This window comes from Pleurodeles waltl, chromosome 3_1, assembly GCF_031143425.1.
Source record: "Pleurodeles waltl isolate 20211129_DDA chromosome 3_1, aPleWal1.hap1.20221129, whole genome shotgun sequence".
NCBI lineage: Eukaryota > Metazoa > Chordata > Amphibia > Caudata > Salamandridae > Pleurodeles > Pleurodeles waltl.
In genome coordinates, this window is record NC_090440.1 from 1,560,437,541 (window position 1) to 1,560,462,243 (window position 24,703).

The following is a 24,703-nucleotide window of genomic DNA, read 5'->3' on the forward strand; positions in this document are numbered from 1 at the left end:
CTACTATCTTTTCTCTAATTACCTAATCCGTGTGAAAAAATAAGGAAGACAAAAAAGTCATATTTCGTTTCTTAAATGCACCTTATGTTATGTAATGCGCTGTGGCCTACCTTTCTACTGACTACTGGATCAGGTAGCAGGCATTGTGACATTGGAATTCAACTGTAAGCATTTAGGCCCATCTTTATACTTTTTGACGCTAAACTGCGCTAACGCAGTTTAGCGTCAAAAAATTTAGCGCCGTCTAACGCCATTCTGAAGCGCCATGCGGGCGCCGTATTTATGGAATGGCGTTAGCCGGCGCAAGCAGACCGGCGCTGCCTGGTTTGCGTGGAAAAAAACCACGTAGACCAGGCAGCGCCGACGTTGGGAAAAAATGACGTTAGGGCGTCTTAAAATGGGGCAAGTCAGGTTGAGGCAAAAAAATCGCCTCAACCCGATTTGCGCCATTTTTTTACGACGCCCAGACGCCATTTCATGACTCCTGTCTTAGTAAAGACAGGAGTCATGCCCCCTTGCCCAATGACCATGCCCAGGGGACTTGTGTCCCCTGGGCATGGTCATTGGGCATAGTGGCATGTAGGGGGGCACAAATAAGGCCCCCCTATGCCACCCAAAAAAAGTAAAAAAATATAAAAAATAATACTTACCTGAACTTACCTGAATGTCCCTGGGGTGGGTCCCTCCATCCTTGGGTGTCCTCCTGGGGTGGGCAGGGGTGGCAGGGGGGGTCCCTGGGGGCAGGGGAGGGCACCTGTGGGCTCATTTTGAGCCCACATGCCCCTTAACGCCTACCCTGACCCAGGCGTTAAATAGTGGGGCAAATGCGGGGTTTTTTGACCCGCCAACTCCCGGGCGTGATTTTTGCCCGGGAGTATAAATACGACGCATTTGCGTCGCCGTCATTTTTTTAGACGGGAACGCCTTCCTTGCATCTCATTAACGCAAGGAAGGCGTTCATGCAAAAAAATGACGCTATTTGCCAATACTTTGGCGCTAGACGCGTCTAACGCCAAAGTATAAATATGGCGTTAGTTTTGCGCCGAATTTGCGTCGAAAAAAACGACGCAAATTCGGCGCAAACGGAGTATAATTACGGGCCTTATTACATTTGAGTGGCTACGTCATTTATTTCATGCAGGCGACTAGGGCGGTCACAAGTTACCTGCAATAAGGAAATGAAGGAACAGCTTTTATGCAGAGATTGCAGGCTTCTATTTACTATATATGCTCATTACTACTGTTCATGCTAACTTTATCTTTTATTTGTAAAGCTTTCTAATGTCCTTGCGCCATGTTCTCACTGAACAAAATTCCAAAAAAGGAGTGTGAAAACGATAAGAATAGGAAAGAAGGGCTGTGCTTGTATAGACCTGATCAGAACAGTACTGCAAGGGTGATATTTTCTGAAGCCCGGCCTCTTCTTGAACAGTGTCTCTGGTGTATTGGGCGCAAACACTCTTTCTCAATATGAGGCTTGTCTGTCTTCTTTCCCATCTGTTTGTTTTCTTATGCAAACACACTTATCATATATTCGCAGCCTTTTTTGATGAAACATACTCTCTAGTAAGAAAGCAATATGAGCAACCAGAGTGCTCCCCACGAATGGAATGCAGGAAGTTTCCCGCGCCCTTATTGCTAGGATTCAGATCTCGTCTAAAAGGCAAAGCGTCTGAGATATGAAATATAGAAATAATTGTAAAGGCCTCCTTAGCCTAAAAAAAGATAGCTCGCAATACAGCCAACTACTTTTTTGGAACACAGCGACTTGTGACTCTAGAAGAAAGGATGCTCTCGAATTTTGTGATTTCCTTAAACATTGTGGGATTTTTTTAATACTATCACAAATAAACATATTATAACTCGATAATTTATGTGCCAATTTTAGAAAAGATGTGATTATCCTTGCGCCCAGGGTTTTCACAAGTGACATACTTTATTTAAAAAGTGTTGGATAAAAAAGATTCGTTTTCATGACTGTGCTATAAGCAACAATTACATATTTGCATCTTATGTGCAGGAATCTGCAGTGCCTAAAATGAATGATTGCCCAGAGCAGAACAGCACAGAGTAAAATTAAAAATAATATCTGCACCGGCTTAAATCGTCTGACTGTGAATGAATGAATGAATGAGAGTGTTTTATAAAGCGCAACTGTCACTCTCAAAGGAGCATCCTACATCAGGGTATATTTTGAGCGTTTTCATAAGGCCAAAACAAATACAGTAGTTACTTGAGGCTGAAAGGGTAGGCCTGCATCAAATTTGACTCCTATGTTTCTAGCGACCTGAACTGGTTGGGAAGGGGCGGGGTAGAATTAGAAGAGGGCCACCAGAGAGTAGGGTTAAAAATGTTGGCTCTTCCAAAGAAAATAATCTCAGTTTTATCGGTGTTGCATTTAAGGAGGTCTTATCGAAGGATAGCATTAATTGCATATTATCCACGTAGGAAGCAACATTTATACCAAATGATGAAATTAAGGTGATTAAGGGGGCCATATAAATATTAAACAATCCTGGGCTCAGTGAAGAGCCCTGAGATATCCCTGACTTGGCCAGTTTTTCTGGGAAGGAAAAAGATCCTAAAATAACAGATTGTCTTCGGTCTAAACGAGTCTGGACCAGCGTCAATTCTTTATAACTGGTGCCCGTGCCGAGGCTTACAGAGGCCTTGAAGGCCTAAAGTTTGGTGGTTGGGATTCACATCGCTGACCATCGCATAAGGCAGTAAGGGCAACATGAAATGTATGAGGATAACATGACTTATGCAAAGCTCTCATGACAGTGACTGCAGTGGCCAAGGCCCAAATGCGGAGTGCATGTGGGGGAGCAGTGATGTGAGTCGTGGCAAGGGTTTGCGATGTAAGTCATCACATAATAGGGCAAGAGCAACATGAACTGCAGCGGGGAAAAGTGACTAGTGCAGAGTTCTCATGGCAGCAACTTCAGCGGCAAAGGCCCAAGAGTGAATCACATGTATGGGAGCAGCAGACTGAGTAACATGCACATATGGAGTTGCCTCCGCAGGCAGGTGAAGATCGCAAGAGACCAGGTCAGGATGCTCCACTGTACACCTTTGGCAGTTTCTTGGAGACCTGCATGAGGTATTTTATGAATCGACAGACCGGCTGGAGATGACTCCCTCTGTTGCAGCTCCTGCTATAGATAGTGACTAGGAGAGCCAGGTGGCGCCCTCCTTGCTTTGTCTCAAAAGATGATAAAGGCTCTTTGCCTTGCCTGTTCACACACCTGGCAGCAAAAGGATGGAACACTTTACCTCTTTATCTCAGACAGTCACCATCACTGCCTCAGTGTAGAAAGGACCTCAAGACCTGGCTCTTCAACTGATCTCCGAGGATACACCCCTCAGCACCTTGAGACCCTATGGGTGAGTAGTGCGCTTTAAATATCTGACTGATTTATTGATTTGTTAAACCGAACTCCATCCTAATCTGTGCTGGAGTGGTGTACTTTGGCAGGCTGAATAATATTCTGTAGGCTTTTATTACTAAGTTGTCCATGATTTTTGCATCCCTTTCTCTTTGGGGTTCACTGCAGTAAGCCAATGTTGGTAGGAGCTTTGCTTGTAGTACCTGGAGAAACGGAGCAAATGTTGGACCATTCAGCTCTGCCTTCAATGTCGTAAGTGCGACTGCCAAAGAGAGCCCTTTCCTCTTTGTCGCTTCCCTCTGTAGTGTAAAATTGCCTTCTTTGTCTATCAGTACTCCTAGATATTTGTATCCCGCTGCACATAGAATAGCTGTGCTCCCCCAGTACCAGGGTGGCAACCTTTTGCAGCTGTAATTCATAGACTAAGAGGCCGCCCAGCCTTGGGGTGTGAGAATCACAGTTTTCAAATTCCATGGACAGATCAGCCAGGAACAGATAGAAGAGTCTGGGGGCGAGGACACACCCCTATTTTAGCCCTTTAGTCATTGGTATGCGTCTTGAGTGGTGTGTCCCTCCCCCAAGCTTTACCTGAATCCATGTGTGGGTGTGCAGGACGCTTAGCATATCTAGGAGAAGTTGTGGGATCCCCCAGCTTGACAGCTTGCCCCAAAGCCTGACACAATCCATATGGTTGAAGGCCACCTTAAAGACAATAAAGCAAAGGTGAAGTGATTGCTTTGTCACTTTAGCCCTGTCTGCAAGTAGTGCAATGGTCATAATATAGGTGGTCGTCACGGATGTTTTTTTGAGAAACAGGTTTGGTTTAATGGAATTATTGACTTTTCTTCGGCCCAGGTGTGCAGGTCTTCTAGCAGGGTCCCCGCAAATTATTTCAACTTGTTATCAATTCGAGCAATTAGGTGGTAATTTTTCTGCAGCGACTTGTCCCCGCTTTTGTGAATTAAGGATATTAGTGATTGTCTCTAAGAATCCGGGATTGTACATGCTAACGCGTCCCTTTATGATAAATTATTACACATTGGGACTCGTTTTAGGCCAATGAATCTTTTGACCCTGTTGAGAGACACCTTAGGACGAGATAGCTAATCAACATGTCAATCAATACGTCAATAATGTCATCAATATTTATCACAACAATGCATTTCACCTTTGTCAAACACATTAATCAAACTCAAGACACCACCATGACCTTGTAGTCATGAATAACCACACAAGTTTAGTATGAATTTAGTGATATTTATTCCCTATTGGTTACAATACTACTAGCAAGTTTATTAGTCTCAAAACCAAGAAACACAATAGCATAGTCACAATATGGCAACTCTGATAAGATTTCATCAAAGCAAGAATCACAAACAATAGAGTATAGCACGGTGTGAACATAAACTATCCTTAGCAGAGTATTATTAGTACATTATGCAACAAAGCATTGATTCAGTCATTTGTCTATTTGCGTCAGTTTTATTGAACCCCTCTCAACTAACCTCAAATTAGCATTGGCATGTTGGGCTTCATGCAAAACAATTTAGTAACATCAATTTGGAAAATATCTATCTATGGCTCCTGTCAAAAGAAAAGCAGTTGGTACCTAGAAAGGAAAAGCAAACAGACAATCACAATTTCGTTGTCATATAGTTACCCTCCAAGTTTGGTCATCACTCAGGTTCTGTCTTCGTCTTCAGGATATCAGTTGATTCGCCATCAAAAGAGATTCAGCTCCAGCAAAAGGGGAAAAGGGGCACTTCCCTCATAAGGAGGTAAAGTGTAAATGGGCAATCTAAGGACAGAATGGTTTTAAGAACCAAACAGCAAAGTCTCTATGCAGAGTGACAAAGGGGGTCATTCCGACTCCAGCGGGCGGCGGGCGCAGCCCGCCGGGCGGAGACCGCCAGAAGACCGCACCGCGGTCAAATGACCGCGGCGGTCATTCTGACTTTCCCGCTGGGCGGGCGGGCGACTGCCAAAAGGCTGCCCGCCCGCCCAGCGGGAAAGCCCCAGCAACGATGAAGCCGGCTCCGAATGGAGTCGGCGGAGTTGCTGGTGTGCGACGGGTGCAGTGGCACCCGTCGCAATTTTCAGTGTCTGCTAGGCAGACACTGAAAATCATTAGGGGCCCTGTTAGGGGGCCCCTGCACTGCCCATGCCTCTGGCATGGGCATTGCAGGGGCCCCCAGGGGCCCCACGACACCCGTTCCCGCCATCCTGTTCCTGGCGGTTTTTACCGCCAGGACTAGGATGGCGGGAAGGGGGTCGGAATCCCCATGGCGGTGCTGCGAGTAGCGCCGCCATGGAGGATTCTTTGGGGCAGGGGTAAACCGGCGGGAAACCGCCGGTTGCCCTTTTATGACCGCGGCTTTACCGCCGCGGTCAGAATTGCCCATGAAGCACCGCCAGCCTGTTGGCGGTGCTTCCGCGGCACTCTGCCCTGGCGGTTTTCAACCGCCAGGGTCAGAATGACCGCCAAAGTGTCTGGGTCATAGCAAATAGCATCAGCATCTTCCCCTCTCCTAGTCTCCTGCTCTCTACTACCTAATTTACTTCCTGGTGACAAGGGCTTTTTCATCCCTTTTTCGTGATACATTCCCCTAAAATTTAATTGGACGAGGGGTTGCACCCCACTATCTTTAACCAATTAAAAACACATTAGCTCATCAAATTTGTTACCCCATAACAATTCTCAAGATTTTATTAGTTCTTATGATTGACGTCTTTAACGGGTGGAATGTCCGGTATGATTTTATCGTCTTGTGGTCCTTTGCACATCTTCGGTCAGTGGCTCCATTGTCCGTACCGGTTTAGGCGACCTTGTACATAATGTTAATCTACACTGTTGCATTCAGCTAAAAATGTTACTACAGGCGGGGTGAATTTCGTGAGAACAGATCTTCTACAGTTACATTCAGCTTCTAACTTTTGGAAAAACAAGAGTTTATGTCATTTAGCAAGTCAACACACTGCATGTTAGAAAAATACATTTAATATGAGAGTCAGGCACCTAGGCCTCGACTCATGCTAACTAAGGCCTACTGCTTTATTAGCAAGAATCTAATACATTTAGCCTTTCAACATTAATGTAAAAGCACAATTTAATAAAAATTTGCACCATTATTAGTCAGTTTCATTAGTCCCCGTATACATTGGTGCCCACTCCCCGTTTCACATTTCAGGTACACGTTTTAGCAAAACATGTTAATACAGTGTCTACACAGCATTATTATACATTAGTTCATAAACATTTCATGTTAATATAGATTATATAAGCTGCGCTCTCTCATACATGTGAGCCGGATTTCCAAAAAAAGTGGCTCTACGGCCTGATCCCAAAAGTCAGCTCTGTGTTTAAAAAGAACTGGAGGAATATCTTTGGGCCCGGGTGCCCCTTTCTTTCTTCCCTTGCCTATTTGCCATCTTATTGCGTTCAAGTGTGCGGACCTGGGCATGATCTCTAGCCCGCTTGCTGATTGCAATAGATGTACATTAGAGTTCTCCTTCAGCAGGAGAGAGTTGCCAACCATTTTGGACAACTATATACTGATTTCCCCATGCACCCTGGTGGCATAAGCCTCCTTGATTAAAGTCTTCCCATACACATTTTGCTCAGACTTCTTCGGAAATACACGAGGATATACCCCCTTGCAATGGGTGCGCCACTTGATTTATTATTTTCCAGAAGTGGGCCCCTTTGTTCTGTTTTGCATCAGTAAGCAATTTTGCTCAGATGTCATCTCTTAGTTGATTTGCAGACCACTTCAACTTCTATAATGTTGTGTTATACTTACATAGAGTAACTCGAAGTGATGTGTCCTCCTCAAAGGGATCTTAGAATGCTATTTATTTATTTTTTAAGTAACCTTATCTCCATCTGGTGTAATGTAGAGATATGCCCTATTACGTCCGTTGAATTGCAGCCCTTCTTTTTCGGCACTGAAGCAAACTGTTTCGCAAGACTGCCCACATTCTTAGTTTGCTTGCAGCCATGTTCCCTTGGTCAAGAAGGAGTGCTTGTGCAGACTCGGATGGTTGCTCTATGTTCACCAGAACAAACTTTATCCTTTTATAATTGACTGTCTATATAGTGGCTGGGGCCTGTGGCAGCCAGGTAAGAACGGACTTGGTTGTTATCAGTGTTATTTCTTCAGGCTCATGATCACTGTCTCCTCTGTCTCACAAGCAGTAAGAGGCAACTCGGTGGAAGAGTGGTAAAGAGATTAAGGTATAATGTATTGGTGCTTGGGTCCTTGAAGAGTAAAAGGAGGCTACTGTGGGTTAGTCATTGGGAAACCTGCCATTAAGGGCCCTGAAGTTAAGGTGTCCAGGTCAGTCAATAGCCCTTTCTCAGTCTTTGTTAGACATCCCCATTTGCTTTGTCCTTGTGAAGGTATGTCCTAACATGAGGTTTGGGCAGCTACTGCTTCATTAGAAGAGGGCCTGAGCAGATGTAAGTTCAAATCTCCAGAGAGGATAGGATTGGAGGGTTCACCATAGCATTGATTGTCTGTAATGTGATCCACCAGTTTGCAAGCAGCTGCGACTTTATGTTTTGGGTGGATATAAACATTGGTAATTAATATCCCTTTCTTACCATAATCGAATGATGTATTGTTTCTGACTGTGTTCATGTCCAGAGAGTAACAGCGTAAAGGGCATGCTGAGACAGCACAGTTGGTTGAGATATAAGTTGATAGCCCTCCTGCAGGTGACCATGTCTCCCCGACCTAGCCGCAGCGTAAAAAAGGTTAAGTAGTCTTGCAGATGATGTGGCTCAGCTAGCCATGTTTCCTTCATCAAAACAATGTAGAAGATGGTGATGTAACTGAGAAAAGCACGGTCAGTGATCTTACTGGCTAGGCCATTTACGTTCCAGGTACATAATCAAAGAGATTTATTATAGAGAGTAATGTTGGCCCCACAAACATTGCTTTGTCATTGTTCAGCAGAAGGGTTAGTGATGGTTCTGCAAATCCGTGCACAGTTTGGGGCGAAAGCGGAAATGTGTGGCGTGGTTGAGTAAGCAATTCTTCTTAATCTTTTGCTCCTTGGTGATTGCCCTAAGGCGCCTCTTAGTACAGAACTGGTGTTTACATTGTTCAGCACTCTCTGCATGACGGTAACAGAGGGTCCAGGTAGCCAGGCTCTCTGAAAGGTGTAATATGCATTCCCCAATTCTTAAAGATAGAGCACTCCACTTGAAGTCTGTGTGTAATTGTAGATGTGTACCAGATAGGTTTGGTCACTTCACCCATCAATGGTGGTTTAGCATGAATGAATTCTATGGATTCAAAGTCCGAGGAAAGCAAATCCACAAGAAATAAAGGGATGTGTGATAACAGTAATAAAATACTGCCACTGTTTAGTATGTTCCAGTTCCCTCTAGATTTAAATTCATACTGAAAAACGAGGATGTTTAAGTTTGAATTAGGTTGCAGGTTGGTATTCTCCTGGGATTGGGGGAGTGTTGTTCCTAGATAATTTCTGTCACTGTAGGGAACCAAGAAAAAGAGATGGTCACAGGCCCCAGGTAGCAGCATGGTAAAGTTGGAATTAAGATTTGGGTGGCCTGGGACAGATGGGTTGATTAACTCAGGGGCTGTACAGTCTGTATTGCAATCGTTCATATGATGTTCTCCTTGGCTGGTACTGAGTTGGGCCCCTTACACTGCTGCAGATGCTTGATTGGCGAGGATCCCCTTTTGGGCCTGCATGGATTCAGTGATTATCTCCCCCATATGTGGACCCTGATTCGCCCAGTGGCAAACAGGCACATTGTGACCTGGTATGATATGCTAGATAGTGGAGGATGTGGCCAGAGTTCAAAGAACCTGGGAACATTCTGCCAGGACACCCCTTAATTCAGGGCAGAAATAGTAGAGGCTTTATTTCACATATAGTGGTGCCTGTTAGGAGCCCATCATCGAGGTGATTTCCCCACACCCCTGGGCCATATTGACCGGGGTCCAAATATGCTCTATACAGCTGTCCATCAGTAGCTCAGTTGGGAGAGTGGGCAGGCAGGGTGGCCTTTCATTTATATTGTCTAATACTGCAAGGTGTGTTAATGAAGAAGAAGGCAACGTTGGGTTCTGTCACATGTCCATAGCCTCAATGCTATGTATGCCTTGATTCGCCTCAGGCCCAGCTGCCTCTGAGATGGGGTGCTCTGATTGTCTCCCATTGGGCCCTGATGGCTGAAGAGTTCTGACCGTTTCATTCACTACATTGAGCTCTCTGAGTTCATTTAGGAGGATCGATTCCCCCCTGACCGGGATTGGGTCTCCGTTTCGACTTGTGCACCCTGCTGGTTTAAAAAGCGAGCAGACATTAGCATGATTTGTGACTATCTTTTTGTTGCACTCTTTCCTCCTTTGAAGTCTCTGCTGCTTTGCATTTGTTGCTGTTTTTGTTTTGATTTTAGTTCCTGGATCAATTCCAAGTACTATATTTGCTGAAGGACTAGGAGCAGTGGTGGTTGCCTGTTGAGAAAGGTATGTGCAAGGGTGGCAGCCTTCTCCTGGCCAAGAGCGTGTGCCTCCCATCCAGATTATTTAGTGGATGCTCCAAGTGGCTGATTTCCGAGATTAACACTTGAGTCCTTGCGGGTAAGGAGAAGTCCTGATTTGGTACTGTGAAATAAGAAACTGTGGTTTTCGTTCTTAGATCTGTGCAGAGGTTGCTAAGCATATCAGGCAGTGTTAATAAGTTGTCCAGGATTGGACTGCATCCGCATCACAGTGGCACACCAGGAGCCTCTTGCTGTACTCTCTAAATAAGGGAGTTTAAGTTTCCCAGCTTCTCGTATATATCCCTGCAACAAATATGGTCAAGGTCTTAAGTAAAGTTAACTGGACAACAATTGTCTGATTGATAGTGGAGCCCCATGACCAAAAGTTGCATAGTGTTGAGTAATAATGTCCATGCGCTATCCGTGTTAGCACAATGGACGGTTCACAGATTTGCAGCTTTGTCTCCTGTGTCATTGGTGGCCTGGGATGCGGCCTGTGAGGCTGGCAATAAAACTTTTTCAGAGGTGGGATCCGGAGGGGGATCTTGATCTTGGGGGTTTTGAGGAATTTTAGAATTTGGGGGATTTTGAGGATTGCGGAGGCTTTGAGAGTGTAGCTCTTGCACGTCCTCCCACACTAGAAGACCTAGGGAGGAAAAAGAGACCTGTTTTTCTGCCAGTGGCTCCTGGGCGTCCTCCCTACTGTTCAAATTGTCAGAAAGTTGCCTGTCGCAGTTTGATTGTGGGTGAGGAGCAGAAAGCGACTGAGATGGAGAGTCCAGGTTGGGGGAGTGAAAGACGCTGGAACCAAGTGATATCAAACTGTCCTCCTGATCAGCTGTTTGTGCCCTAATCCTAGGGCCCTTATGGGGGCCACGTTCCTCCTGGCACTCACGTGATGTGCCTGCTTCTCTGAGATTGGGAGTATAGATGTGTTGCCTGGTGTGTTGGGTCGAGATCTTTCGCTGCTTGGCTGCTGTTTCCCCTCTGAGGCCTACTTGAATGGGTCAATTACATCCACATGAACCAGGAGCCTTGTTGGCCTAGACAGTGCCAAGGCTAGGTTCGATACGTAGGCTGTTGCACTTTTGTGGTTCATCCCCCGTTCCTTAACTTGACGGGGTGGTGGAGGGCCTTCCTTCCCTCTGCCTGCATCTGGGGGTCACAGGGGAGGCAGAAGGTCAGGGATCCCATTGCTAATTGAAAAGAGGATTGAGCTGTGTCTTTTAAAAAACAAAGTGTTGTGTACATTTTTTGTTGGGATGGATCCTAGCAACACTTTTTCACGTTAGCTCTGGCCCCTCTGTGGGCTTGTGCTTAGTGTGTCCTCTTGGCCAGAATCATTCCTGAAGCCAATGTCAATGATGGGATGATCCCAGCTGATTCAGGGACTGTGGTGTTTGTGATCTCCTCTTGCACTTTATCCCTGGTTTTCTCCCCTCATTTTTTGCTAGGGGTGTTCCACTTGTTTGGCCAGATCTCATTTAATTTTTTGTTAAATTAAATTCAATTTATTTGAATTTGGATTTAGATTGATGAGTAGCTATGTCGCACCCCTCTTCAGCGGAGTGCTTCTGACTATGTCCAGACATGTTTTCATGCTTGCAGGTGCCTGATGCCAGGTGGCAGATGCCCAAAGGCTGTTTCTGCTGCACAGCGACACCACGCCCCACTCCCCATGAATGGGGACGCACAAGCATGCTTGTCATAGGCTGTCATGGACTAGTGTCTTATAGCTGATGGCTAATTTCACTGCACAGTGCTGCCACACTGCAGTCTGCGGGGAGTAGGGGTCATGAGCATACTCAACATTAACTGTCATGGGGTGATTGTCTGATTGCTGGAAGTTGATTTCGATGGCCGCACCGCCACGACCTACCCTCTTAGCTGGTCAACAGAGGCAGGGGACACAAGCATGCCTGCCTTGGAAGTGGAGAGACAGCAGGGCTCTGAGGCTTCTGAGGGGTGTGAGGAGTGTTTATGGTGCCAGAATCAGAAAGTTGCAAGTAAGCACAGTACAGGCAGTGCTGCCTGGTGTGGCAAACCAAGTGACTAGAGGAATTGCTCTGTAGCTCTTCTTGCTTTCTTCTTTTTCCCTTTTATATTTTTTTATCAGTGCCCATTGTTTATTGGGGCCTGGCTAAGACAAGACAGATCATAGCCAGGCACTAAAGGCAGTTTAAGGAGCTGCAGCACTGGACCACCGAGGCTGTGTCCAGGGAGCAGCTGGCTGGTAAGGCAGAGTTTAAGGGCAGGATATATCAAATGTGTGGGCAGATAATGAGCAAATAGTGGGCCCACCCTGGACACAAGCCACACCCGCCTAGTGCAAGCCACTTCCGTGCCACACGGGTTCTGAACTACTAGAATGAAAGTAATGGCAATTGGTTCTCCCTCTGTGTTGAAGTAAGCCTCAGCAAGGCCTACTAGTGCAAGGGGTTCACCTTTCTCTGCACAAAGTCCTCAGACCATGTAGGAAGAAGTTGGCACAGAAACTGGAATAAAAGACAAAAGTTTATTAACCTCATGAGGTGGTACTACAGTTCAGACAGCACCCTTGGGTAATGTCTGAAGTAGCACACTGAACTGAGAGAGCATGGTCCTTTTATACCCACACAGGGGCTAAAAGGCGATGGTACAATTATGGAAACAAGACTTGTATACATGTAAGGTCATGTGGAAAATGCACAGTCGACAGGTAGGAGGAGCTAACAGGTTCCAAGGACTAACAGCTGCAGACCTTACTGAGCATGTGCGAAAGTAAGAGATGCTAAATATAACTTGTCACTAGGCAGATTTCAAGAGAAGTTAACAGAAAGGTAGGACAGAGCACGTGGTGAGCACATGGCAGCATGTAGCAGAGAAAATGGCTGCCATGAATACAAAATGGATTCCGCAAAATGTTCACAATAGTTACTAAATACAAGATGTCTTCTGCTAATGCTTAATCTAATCACTGCTAAATTACAACAGACGACCCTTACAGCATTAGCTGAAGACATTCGTCTTTCTGGGATAATCTAAATATTCATCCTGTATATTTATGCTCATCATTTCAGCTATTTCCTTATCTAACATATGTTGTGCCTTCATTTCTGTAATATTTGTTTTGGTAGGCATACAAGCAATAATACACATGGAGCAGAACATTGGACCACACTGAATACAGATACAGCATGTAAAAAATATTGCAATTATTACACACAGGACCTTCCAACAGGTAGTTGGTAATATCCATAGTTACCACAAACAAAATATGTATTATGTGAAGCTGTAAAACTACTATTATTTACACTCTCAATAGTTAAAATCAAGGTACAATCGCTTATCCCTACTGGAATTCGTCCAATGCTTCGTATACATAAATCTGCTTTAGTTTTTGTAACAGAAATCACAAATTGTTCTTTCTTGTCAGAGTCTCGTATATTTGTGAAGACATATGGTATTGAAACATTGTCCGGTTGATACTCTTCCGATTCCCATTTAGTTCCTTTAGCTTGGGGATACCCATCTTTGGATTGGTAGCATACTTTATTAAGGCGAAAAAGAAGTTCGCCCTCTGTACGTTTTCCAGATTAAAAAAAAAGCATGTACCAAGCTTGACAAGAACCATTGTGTGAAAAAGGAAGAGGAATGAAAGGTGTTCCTCCTTTATTTTGATGCGCAGGTATCATTCCACATACCCAACAGTTAGTAGTATTTGTAGCATTATGAGTATGATGCAACATCTGAATGAAAGTATTATTGAAGTACGATTGACGGTGCTTCTGCTCCTGATAGGGAAGCGTAAAGTAATAGTGATCCTCTGGTACTGGAGTAGTGGCAACAAAAAACTCACGAGCAGGAGACTTCTTTTCAATAAACCAGGTGATTGTTGCTGTAACCACCAAAACAACAACAAACCCCATAATACTAATGATCAATTTGTTATTCATTTTAGCAACAGTGATAATCGACCCTTTCAGAAATGAATTAAAAAACAATCGTTGGAGCTCTTATCCCTGGGCAGCCGCTGATTTCTTCACCACGGGCCAAGACGGGTGTCACTACTCTAATGCACGGCTGATCCACCCCCCTTGCCACATTGGCTCTCCGTTTCACTAACCCAGGGCGGTAGCTCAACCAGTCTTTTCAAAACTATTTTCAGATTCTTTCCTTGGTCTCAAATTATATCGCGACACTCCAGAAGTCGTATGGTCCTGGAAGACCTCTGCAGATTCGTCAGGTGATGTAGCACGGCCTTTCTCGGTAGTCAAAATCTCTCAATGATCGGTCAGCACAGCAGGTTCCACCAAGGTAGGTAGCACTCTCTTGCAGTGAGTACTATGGACCCAATTCTTTCGGTTCGTCACTCGAACTGCTGTCCTTGTCGCAAGAAGCACCTGTTCTGGGCCTCGCCACCTTGGTTCCAAGCTGCTTGATCTTTCAAAAGACTTAATCATCACCTGATCACCAGGTCGGAGTTCATGGCCTTCACCTGTAGATCTGTCAGGAAGTGCTTCTCGAACCTGTTGAGGAATAGAAACCAAATTGTCGGTTAACTGTGCCAAATAATCATTCATCAGGACACAAGGTACATCATATACAGATTTTGGTTTAGGAACTCCCCAAATATTCATTGGTCTCCCAAATACTACTTCATAGGGGCTAAGGCCAAGTCGGGAGTGTGGCACTGACCTAATAGACAATAATGCCAATGGTAATGCATCCGGACAAGTTAAGGATGTGGAAGCTTGTATCTTCGCTAATTTCAGCTTCAATGTAGCATTATACCTTTCCACCAACCCTGCTGATTGTGGGTGGAAAACCGCATGGAACTTCTGTTTGATCCCTAATCCTTTCAGGACATACTTAATAACTTCCCCAACAAAATGAGGTCCGTTATCACTCCATAAAAGTCTGCAAACACCAAACCTAGGGAAAAATTATTTCAAAAGCACCTTCGCTGTGGTAATGGCAGTATTATCCTTTGTGGGGTACGCCTCTATCCATTTACTGAAGGCATAAACCACCACCAAGACATACTTTAAATTGTTGCAGCGTTCAAGCTGAATATAATCCATTTGTAGAACTTCAAAAGGTGCAGTTGGTGTAGCAAACCCTCCTGCAGGAGTACGTGTCCCTTTTCCAGGATTGTATTGTAAGCAGATCAAACAAGACTGTACTACTCTCTTAGCTGTACTGGAAATTTCTGGATGCTTCCAAACTTGCGTAAGCAACTTCGTTATTGTTGAAGCTCCAACATGTGCCAGCCCATGTGCCATCTGCACCATAGGTTGTACAAAAGCTATAGGCAATTTCCATTTATCCATCTGCTTATTCCGCCAACAGCCCTCATCATCCAATTCTCCATCTTTAGAACATTGCTCACGTTCTTTCACAGAAGCAGATTTCTGTATATCTAATACGACTTGTCTAGCATTATGCCAACGTTCAGCTTGTGACTTCACTACATACATAGAAGTAGTACTTCGCTGCATCACAGTCTCACGTGCTACACGGTCTGCAAGAGCATTACCTTGCCCTATCTTATCGGTCACTTTCTTATGTGCACTACATTTCACAATAGCTAGTTTATTTGGATATGTCAATGCAGTCAAGAGGTTATGCACTAATTCTCCGTGCATTATCTGCATCCCGTGGGATGTGAGAAAACCTCTCTCCTTCCAAAGCAAACCAAAATCATGAGCCACTCCAAAAGCATAGCGGCTGTCTGTGTAAATGTTCACACTTAAATCAGTACTAAGCTCACATGCTCGTGTCAAAGCTATTAGTTCAGCTGCTTGAGCTGACTTCTGTGGTATACGAGCTGTCTCCACTACCGTGTGTATTGTGGTGATTGCATATGCAGCTGAGGTCGTACCATCTGGCAACTTCAAAAAAGACCCATCAACCCACCGTTCCCCGTCTACATCTAAAAGGGGCGTATCTTGTAAATCAACACGACCCTTTGTCTGTTCTTCGGTAAGGAATATACAATCATGTGTTTCTTGTGACTGAGGCTGAGTCACCGGATATGGCAACAAAGTAGCTGGATTTAGTGTCGCACATCTCTTCAGTGTAATGTGAGGAGCCAACAATGTCAACTCATAACCTGTCATACGTGCGCTAGTTAAATGTTGTGTCTTTGTTTGATTTAAAAGAGCATCAACCGCATGGGGTACTAGCACCAACAGCTTATGTGACAAAACTATCCCTTCACTCTGACGTATTGAGACAGCTGTTGCGGCAACTGAACGAAAACACCCAGGCAACGCTCGAGCGACAGGATCAAGTACTGCTGAAAAATATGCACAGGGACGCTGCTTATTGCCATGTGTCTGTACTAAAACTGACAATGCACATCCATCTTTCTTGTGTACGTAAAGTGCAAAAGGCTTCATGTAATCTGGAGTACCTAACACTGGTGCAGAACAAAGGGCTTGTCGCAGCTGCAGGAAAGCAGTTTCACATTCATCTGTCCATGGGAGGGGCATTGGAGTATCTTTAGTAAAAAGTGCTAGCAAAGGTTTGGCAATGTGTGAAAACCCTAATATCCATTGCCTACAAAAAGAAGTAAGACCAAGGAATGCACGAACATCTTTCTGAGTAGAGGGTACTGGTGTGTCTAAAATTGCTTGAATACGATTTGATGTAAGTGCACGGCCCTCCTTAGACAAAAGGTGACCTAAATAGGTTACCTTTGGTCTACAATATTGCAATTTCTTTCGTGACACTTTATGATGGTGTGAAGCAAGAAAAGAAAGTAAGGACAAAGTGCACTTTTCACATTGCTCCGGGGTATCAGCTGCCAACAAAATATCATCAACATATTGTATGAGAGCCACACCTTCAGGTAAAACAAAAGAATCAAGGTGTCCAAAGTCATAGTACAAGAACTAATTGCTCCCTCAACTTCCTCATAAAAGGCGGCTGGATTTTTCCGCGGGTCAGGTAATGCTGTTTTAAGTGCCATTACATCTGCCCTATTCCAAGGAGTATACACCCAATTATAAATAAAATAACCCTTAGCATCAACAGAAGTTTTATCATCACTTGTACCCAATCCTTTAGGAGGAACATACAAAGGCGCGGCCTCCCGCATTGGTTTCCCGTGAACTATCATAATCTTATCTGTTTCAAAGATGGAAGCTTGCGCCCCTTCGGTCTGAGATGCTCGTGCAACTGCGTCCGCAGCCCTTTTCTCTTCTTGCAAACGGACTGCCACAATACGTAATTTCATTAAAAGACTGATTGCATCAGCCACCTGGGAGAAAACAAAAAGACCATCACGCATTTGCTTATGATCAGCTGCTACATCATCGGGCTCTAACTCATCAGAATATTTCCGATATAGTTCAATAACTTGTGAGCCAAATGCCTCAGTAAAATATAGCTGCTCCTTTTCCGTCCACCCTTTCATGTTGTCTAAAAGTTCAGAAGCAGAAACAACGCTACGAATTGTTTTACGAGCAATAGATCTAAGCTCAGACGCACGGTCAGCAGGCAGCATAGAGCGACTGTCCCGCATCTTCTGTTGCTCCGAACTGGAGACTTTAGGTAACTCATGAGGGGCAAAAGGGACAACATACGGAGGTGGAGGGCGATCTAGTAACAATAAATCATCATGTGGTTTATTATGGATAGGATAGAGAGGTTGCCTAACAGTGTATTGGCCAGTTACCTGTAGCTTACGTTCTTTCTCTTCTAGCTCCTTTAAGTCATTTATTTCTTTCTTTCTCATTTCCAATGCTTTCACATATACATTCTTCCGCTGCTCTTTCTCAAGCAAGGCTTGCTCACGCTTCACTCGTCCACACGCTTCTTTCTCCCACATTCGTACACAGTCAAACATATCTTGCCTAGACTTTCGCTTACACATACATTGTTCCACATACTCAATCTTTCGCAAATCAAATGACCCATGCATAGGCCAACGTAACTCAGGATCCGCGCGGGTGTATTTATTCCATAATGTGCTGTACATTATAGAAGAAAGACCATGTTTAACATACATATCTCTATTTGGCGTCCCTTTTGGGGGTGCCGGTTGCGATTCTTCCAGTCTCAAATTGGTACCATTACAAAAGCAACACATCCTACGAAGTGCGCTAAAAACAGGCATGCCAAAAATAGTGCAGAATATGCAATATTATAATCAAAGTAGCACTTAAGGTGCCGTTCAAATCAAAATTAAATTGGAGAAAATTCTCCTCATTACCTGCCTATATAAATTGCAATTTATATATCAAATCCAAAGAATACAAATTGACTAGTCACCCAAATCACGAGAGCCACAGTAAGTAGTGCTAAACTACATTACCAAACACAGGCATCAAAACCCACAGCAAGTGCCGTAAAACGGCTCTTACCAATCACAGGGTGTCCAGGTTCCAACTGCCAAGTTCTAACATCGACCAAATGGTCACTGCATGACGAATGTACAAAAAGGATCTCAGACGAGGACAGGCGCCACCTGGATGGTCAAGTCAGAAGGAAGGGAAAAACGCTGTGGTTGCCAAGACTCGGGTCTCCTCAGGCATTGATCGTCCGCAGCGAGATCCCAATCCTTCGTCGCGACCAATCCGTTGGGCATCCGAGTCGCCGATGAGTCCCCGTTCGGGCGCCAATTTGTTGAAGTAAGCCTCAGCAAGGCCTACTAGTGCAAGGGGTTCACCTTTCTCTGCACAAAGTCCTCAGACCATGTAGGAAGAAGTTGGCACAGAAACTGGAATAAAAGACAAAAGTTTATTAACCTCATGAGGTGGTACTACAGTTCAGACAGCACCCTTGGGTAATGTCTGAAGTAGCACACTGAACTGAGAGAGCATGGTCCTTTTATACCCACACAGGGGCTAAAAGGAGATGGTACAATTATGGAAACAAGACTTGTATACATGTAAGGTCATGTGGAAAATGCACAGTCGACAGGTAGGAGGAGCTAACAGTTTCCAAGGACTAACAGCTGCAGACCTTACTGAGCATGTGCGAAAGTAAGAGATGCTAAATATAACTTGTCACTAGGCAGATTTCAAGAGCAGTTAACAGAAAGGTAGGACAGAGCACATGGTGAGCACATGGCAGCATGTAGCAGAGAAAATGGCTGCCATGAATACAAAATGGATTTCGCAAAATGTTCACAATAGTTACTAAATACAAGATGTCTTCTGCTAATGCTTAATCTAATCACTGCTAAATTACAACATCTGTGCCCTCGCCTTCCTGCCTCACCACTTCTGCAGTGGAAGTGTTTCCACAGCAGGTGGTCATAGGCCTAGTCATGAAGCTATGCAGGCTGTAGTGGGCTGTGGCGGGTGAGCAGGAAAGCAGACAAAGAAACAACCATGGGCATCAGCGGCTGAAGGGAGACCCTGGGGGAAATCAAAAGACCGGTGAAGAGTCTAGCCTGAGGAAGCCCTGCCTGTACTGTACTTACCAGTAGCCAGTAACGTCCCCCACAACCTGGTCCGAGACAGTGCCTAGTGCCATCCCTTGTACCCGGTCTCTGTAATCTGCCTCACTTACCAGTGGCCCACAGCCTACAGCCTCGCCCCTCCTCCTCCTGGTAGTGTAGAGTAACGAAATATAGAGTAGTGTAGCCGTAATATGGTAATTTATCACCGGTGCCAGAAGATAGCTTTCCACATGTCCAAAACAGTGGATAGCTTTTCATGCATCTAAAATATGGTTGAATGTTCTCAGCTATCCACAAGTCAGATACTAGCTGTCAGAAACCGAGTTATTAATTTGGAGGGGATATCTCTATCAACCTAACAAACACATTCCGGTTAGGGTACGATACAGTTGTAAGAGAATCTCACCTCAACCCCACGGTGTGGGCAGTTCCGCATTAAAATGTGTGTTAACTTTTAAATTAAAAAAGGGGCAAACATTTTAAAAGCCTAAACACAACACAGGTACATTCCCAAATCATTTCTTTAGAGAAAAGAGAAACGCTTACTAAGTAAATCAAAATAATTACAATCACATAAGGGAGCTACTTCCTACAACTTTGTAATGTTTTGAGGCGAAAAGCACCAAGAAATTACAAAGCACAAATCAGCGGTTACAGCTTGCAGCTGACCAGGACTTAGGAGTGAAATCTGGTTAACAGCGATGGAGCGTGGCCAGGAAGACCAAACAGCTCATTCCAGTCAAAGAGTTTACCCTTCTGACTAAGTTTATTTTCTGGAGCTCCAAGTCCTCCATTGGGCCAAGAAGAGAGTTTGAACCCTGCAAAGGTGGCTTAAAGTCAGATATGCCAAACATCTTTGAGATCCTGTTAAAGCTTTTTTCAGTAAGGCAAAAAGGTCAACCAGGATCAATGTTGTTTTCTTGTCCACCAACGACACAGTCTCCCTTTGGAAGCTTAACAACTTGTGAGGTCCTTCAGAAGTAGGAAACTATTACTAAGTCCCAATCGTTTTCCAACTGCTGGGAAAGTTCCTCCTGGTCACTCTTGTATCTCCCAGATCTTCAGGAAAGGCTCATATGCACAAGGAAACTCTCCAGCAAGGGCTCCTGCCGATTCCAGCCCTTAGTGATCAGCTGGACCGTTGTGAGATCCGGAGTCCTCCTGCTTTTTGTGTCTGTATAGAATGAAAGGAGGCCAATCCCTTCGGCCTTGGAGAACAATTCCCAGTCCCTGGTTGCCCTCAGGAGTCAGGAGTCCTTGGGACATTTTCTTCTAGCCAACTGGCAGAGTTGTCATCCTTCAAGAAGCTTTCTTAGGTTCTGGAATGTTCTGGGTAGGTGTTGGTCATATGCCAGTCTTATCTTGTGTATCAGCCAGTGACTAGAATTCCCCGCACCCAGTCATGGCTAGTTTCTCACATAATTCCTGCCTCCTTCCACACCAATTCTTTTATGAGTTTTTATAAACCTTCCCAGAGACTGGTTTTCAGTCTTGCTAGAGACACAATAAGAAAGCCAGGGTGACACTGGAAATTAATATTGCAGTTCCTGACACCCCCCATTTGATATTTCAACTTCAAAGGGAGAGCTGTGAAAGCTGGCCTTTGTGCTGCTAGCTGTTCTTCCTGTCCCAAAGGGCAAGCCTTTGTCTTCCAGGATGACAGTCATTAAGAGTCAGCCAGGGATGTGTATTCAGTCTCTGGGGCAGAGCTTTAAGGCAAAACACGTTACAGTGCACAGGGTACATTTTTTAAATGTATTTTCCTCTAAATGGATTGAAAATCTATTTTCACCTGTCAATTTGATTTGTAAAACTATGGGACTAATTTACAAGGAACTGGTGCATCAACTCCAATGAGCTAGCTCCATTGCTTCATCCTAACGACACCAATACAGTCCACCATGGTGCTCGTTAGCACAACTGCATAAAATTTTTTGATGCAGTTGTGTTGCTTTGCTGGACTAGCATAAAAAAATGTGGACACTTGTCGAGCAAAGCTCAGGGAGGCCCATTGAAAAGAGCCTAGTGTCAGTTTAACACCTGCCCTGGGCAGGCTTTAAAAAATGACTCTAGAATGGTGTAGTGAACTCTTGTAGGTTTTACTGCAGCATTTTGTTTTGGGGCCTCCCTGCGTGGTAATGCCTCCCCTGCATACATTATACATGACGCAGGTATAATGTGGCACAAGAGTTTACAAACTGGTGCAATGGTGACATTGCGCCAGTTTGTAAATACGGTGCAGGGGACAGCTTTGCGCCACCGTAGCATAAAAAACTGATGCTAAGGCGTCGCAAGTGGCTTGTAAATGAGCCCCCATGTATGTGTGAATATGTGTGGTTTTCATAGCTTGAACTTAGTCAAAAGGCAATGGAGCGCTGTACAGTGTCAAAGAAAAGTGTAAAATCAATCACTGATAGCAGCACTATCTGGTCTGTGGACTGATTCTACATTATGAATAATTGGAAAATAAATGTTATTGAACACATTATCAGTTTTGCTAGCCTACACAGGAAAAGTGATTTTATTCATAATTAAGTCTGGTCATAGAAATATATCCTTAACTACACAGCAATAAACAGCTTCATGTATCTATTCATCATTGGGGGTATATGTTTCCCAATTTGTTGTATCCACTACATTATGTAATAAGCACTCAGCCTTGTGAGCTTGCAAGGTACACTCTTGGGTGACTGTTACTACATAAAACTGTGTTCTACAACAAGGCAAATGATTTCAATGCCTTGTGTCTCAACTGTATTTTTCAATGACTGCCCATACAGAGCACAAGGGTGCTCCCTTGATCATACACTTGGGCCTTATATGTGGGAGATGTAAATACCCACTGCAGCCCATATATGAAACTCAACGTTCATACCATTGGTCCTGTGTCTGCACCAAATTATATAGTCTCATTGTAAAGTTAAATATGCTAGCTGAGAGAAATGGATGCTACAGTACTATTTTAGGGACACAGCACATTTACTGTGGCACTGTAGGTTAGTGTAATTGCACACAATCATAACAGCAAACAGAGTCCATGAACATATGAAAAGTAATACAAGCAAAACAGAGTCAATAAGAAGATGAAAAGTCTGGGGTGAATGCACAGAAAAGAGGGGTGTCCAATGAAAGCATTTTGTTTTAGAAAACAAAAGGATTTAGGGCCTGATTGTGAGTTTGGCAGTTGGACAACCAGACCATCGTGGCCCCACGAAAGACCACTGTGGCAGCAGTCTCCAGACCATTGCATTATGATGTATGCAAGCAAAACTGCTGTCCTCCAAGACAAATGGTGGCCTGCCATCTGCATGGTGGACTGCAATCTTGATGGTGCGCACTTTGTCACAGTCATGGTCGCGTGGAACAAGTCCATTACAAAAACAAATGTCAGTCTCCTTGCCGCAGTTAGCTGACAGCGGTCGGTCGCCGCAGTACGCATTCAGGAAAGCAACAACAAGTGCCCATTGGATCGATTGAAAACAACACAGCTGGCATCCATTGGCCCAGTGGACACACCTGCAAATCACATTATAAAACACACCCCTTCCCAGATCTTAGTCCTGTGCCTCTCCTCTACTACACTGTCACCACCTTTAATTTTCATCCATGTCAAGTCCCAAAAATCCCCATTTTTCTAAAGATGAGGTGGGAGTCATGATGGATGAAATCACAAGAGTAGAGCCAATATTGTTCGAAGCCCGAGTCCAGCATACTCATCTGAGTAGGAAAATGGAATTGTGGCAAAGGATGGTCAACAGAGAGAATGCTGTAGACACCACTCTGTGCACAAAGGAGGACATTAGGAAGAGGTTGAATGACCTGGGGGAGAAAGTGCGTTCCATGGCCTCAAGGCAACACATGGAGTCCCTGAAGACTGGTGGTGGTCCTCCAAGTGTCATAGTACAACTCTTTCCCTTGGAGGAGACGGTCTTGGCCATCCTTCATCTGGAGGGCTTGACAGGAACACCTGGGAGAGTGAGTCTGGTAAGTCACAATACAAAAACTGTCACAAATCTTCAATGTCCTGCAAGCTCACATCTCATCTTTTGCCACTGTATTGTTCATCTACTTTCCCAACATGCAATACCCAGAGTAGAAGAGATATAAGCTTGTCAATTTGTCTTGTTGTACATTAAATCATATATATATCCCCATTACATGCCATATGTTGGAATGGGGTCTGTAAGTGTTTCAATATCAAAAGATCATCCCAGTACCCATGTGTCAAAATGTAAATGTATGGGGCAACCTAACTGCAGTGAGGGAACTGATAAGTAAGACTAAACATTTGTCAAGCTTTGGGAAGTAGAGCGAGTGAAATGACTGCAGCTATCAGGAGGCCCTGTTTCTGTAACTCGAAGCAACAGGCCTTTTTGTTCTTGCCCAAATACACCTGTTTGCCATCTCATAACTGATGTTCATGCACCTAGGAGTTTAACATTTGTGTAGTTTTGGGAGCCAGCAAAGTAACATGCCTGAAACAACCAGGAGGACCTCTTTCTGTAACTCAAACCAACAGTTCATTCTGCACTTGCCCACATACACCTGTGTGCCATCTCTCAAATGATGTATCTTCCCTGGGAGTTTAGCATTTGTGTAGTATGGAGAGCCAGTAAAGTGACATGCCTACAACTACATGGAATCCCTGTTTCTGTAACTCAAACCAACAGGCCATTCTGCACTGGCCCAAATATACCTGTGTGCCATCAAACAACTACATATCATGCTCAAGTCAAAGGCGTGTCTAACTACCTAGCTTGCTCTTGTCCTAGTATCCCAAAATTAAACTATTGAGGACAGGAATGACACCTTACCAAGTGTGTACATCAAGTGTTCCTTAGGCATTAAGCTGCTTCATCAGATTGGTAGTGGCAGCTACCACATTGACTCAGCACTGCTCATATTATGGCTACAGCTAAATATGCACCACACAATTGTGTGTTCACCTGTATCTCACACAACTGGCATTGGAATGGTCAAATACACATAGGTGGTCATTACAACCCTGGCGGTCGGTGTTAAAGCGGCAGTAAAACCACCAACAGGCCGGCCGTAAAAAAATTGGAATTATGACCGTGGCGGAAACCTCCAACAAAGTCATCCACTTTAACACTCCGACCGCCACGGCGGTACAGACAAACAGCGCGGCGGTCACCGCCAACAGACAGGCAGAGGACAATGTACCGCCCACAGTATCACAACCTACCAATCCGCCACCTTTTCCGTGGATTCACCGCGGATAAAAACACGGCGGAAACAGCCATTTCAAAGGGAAAACGCTCATCTCTACACACTCCACGAGGAACGACGACACCATGGAGCCGGAACTCCATATTCTGCCAGCGATAGTCTTCCTGCTCCTATACGAGGATCATCAACGCCGGCGGCGAAGACCACGGT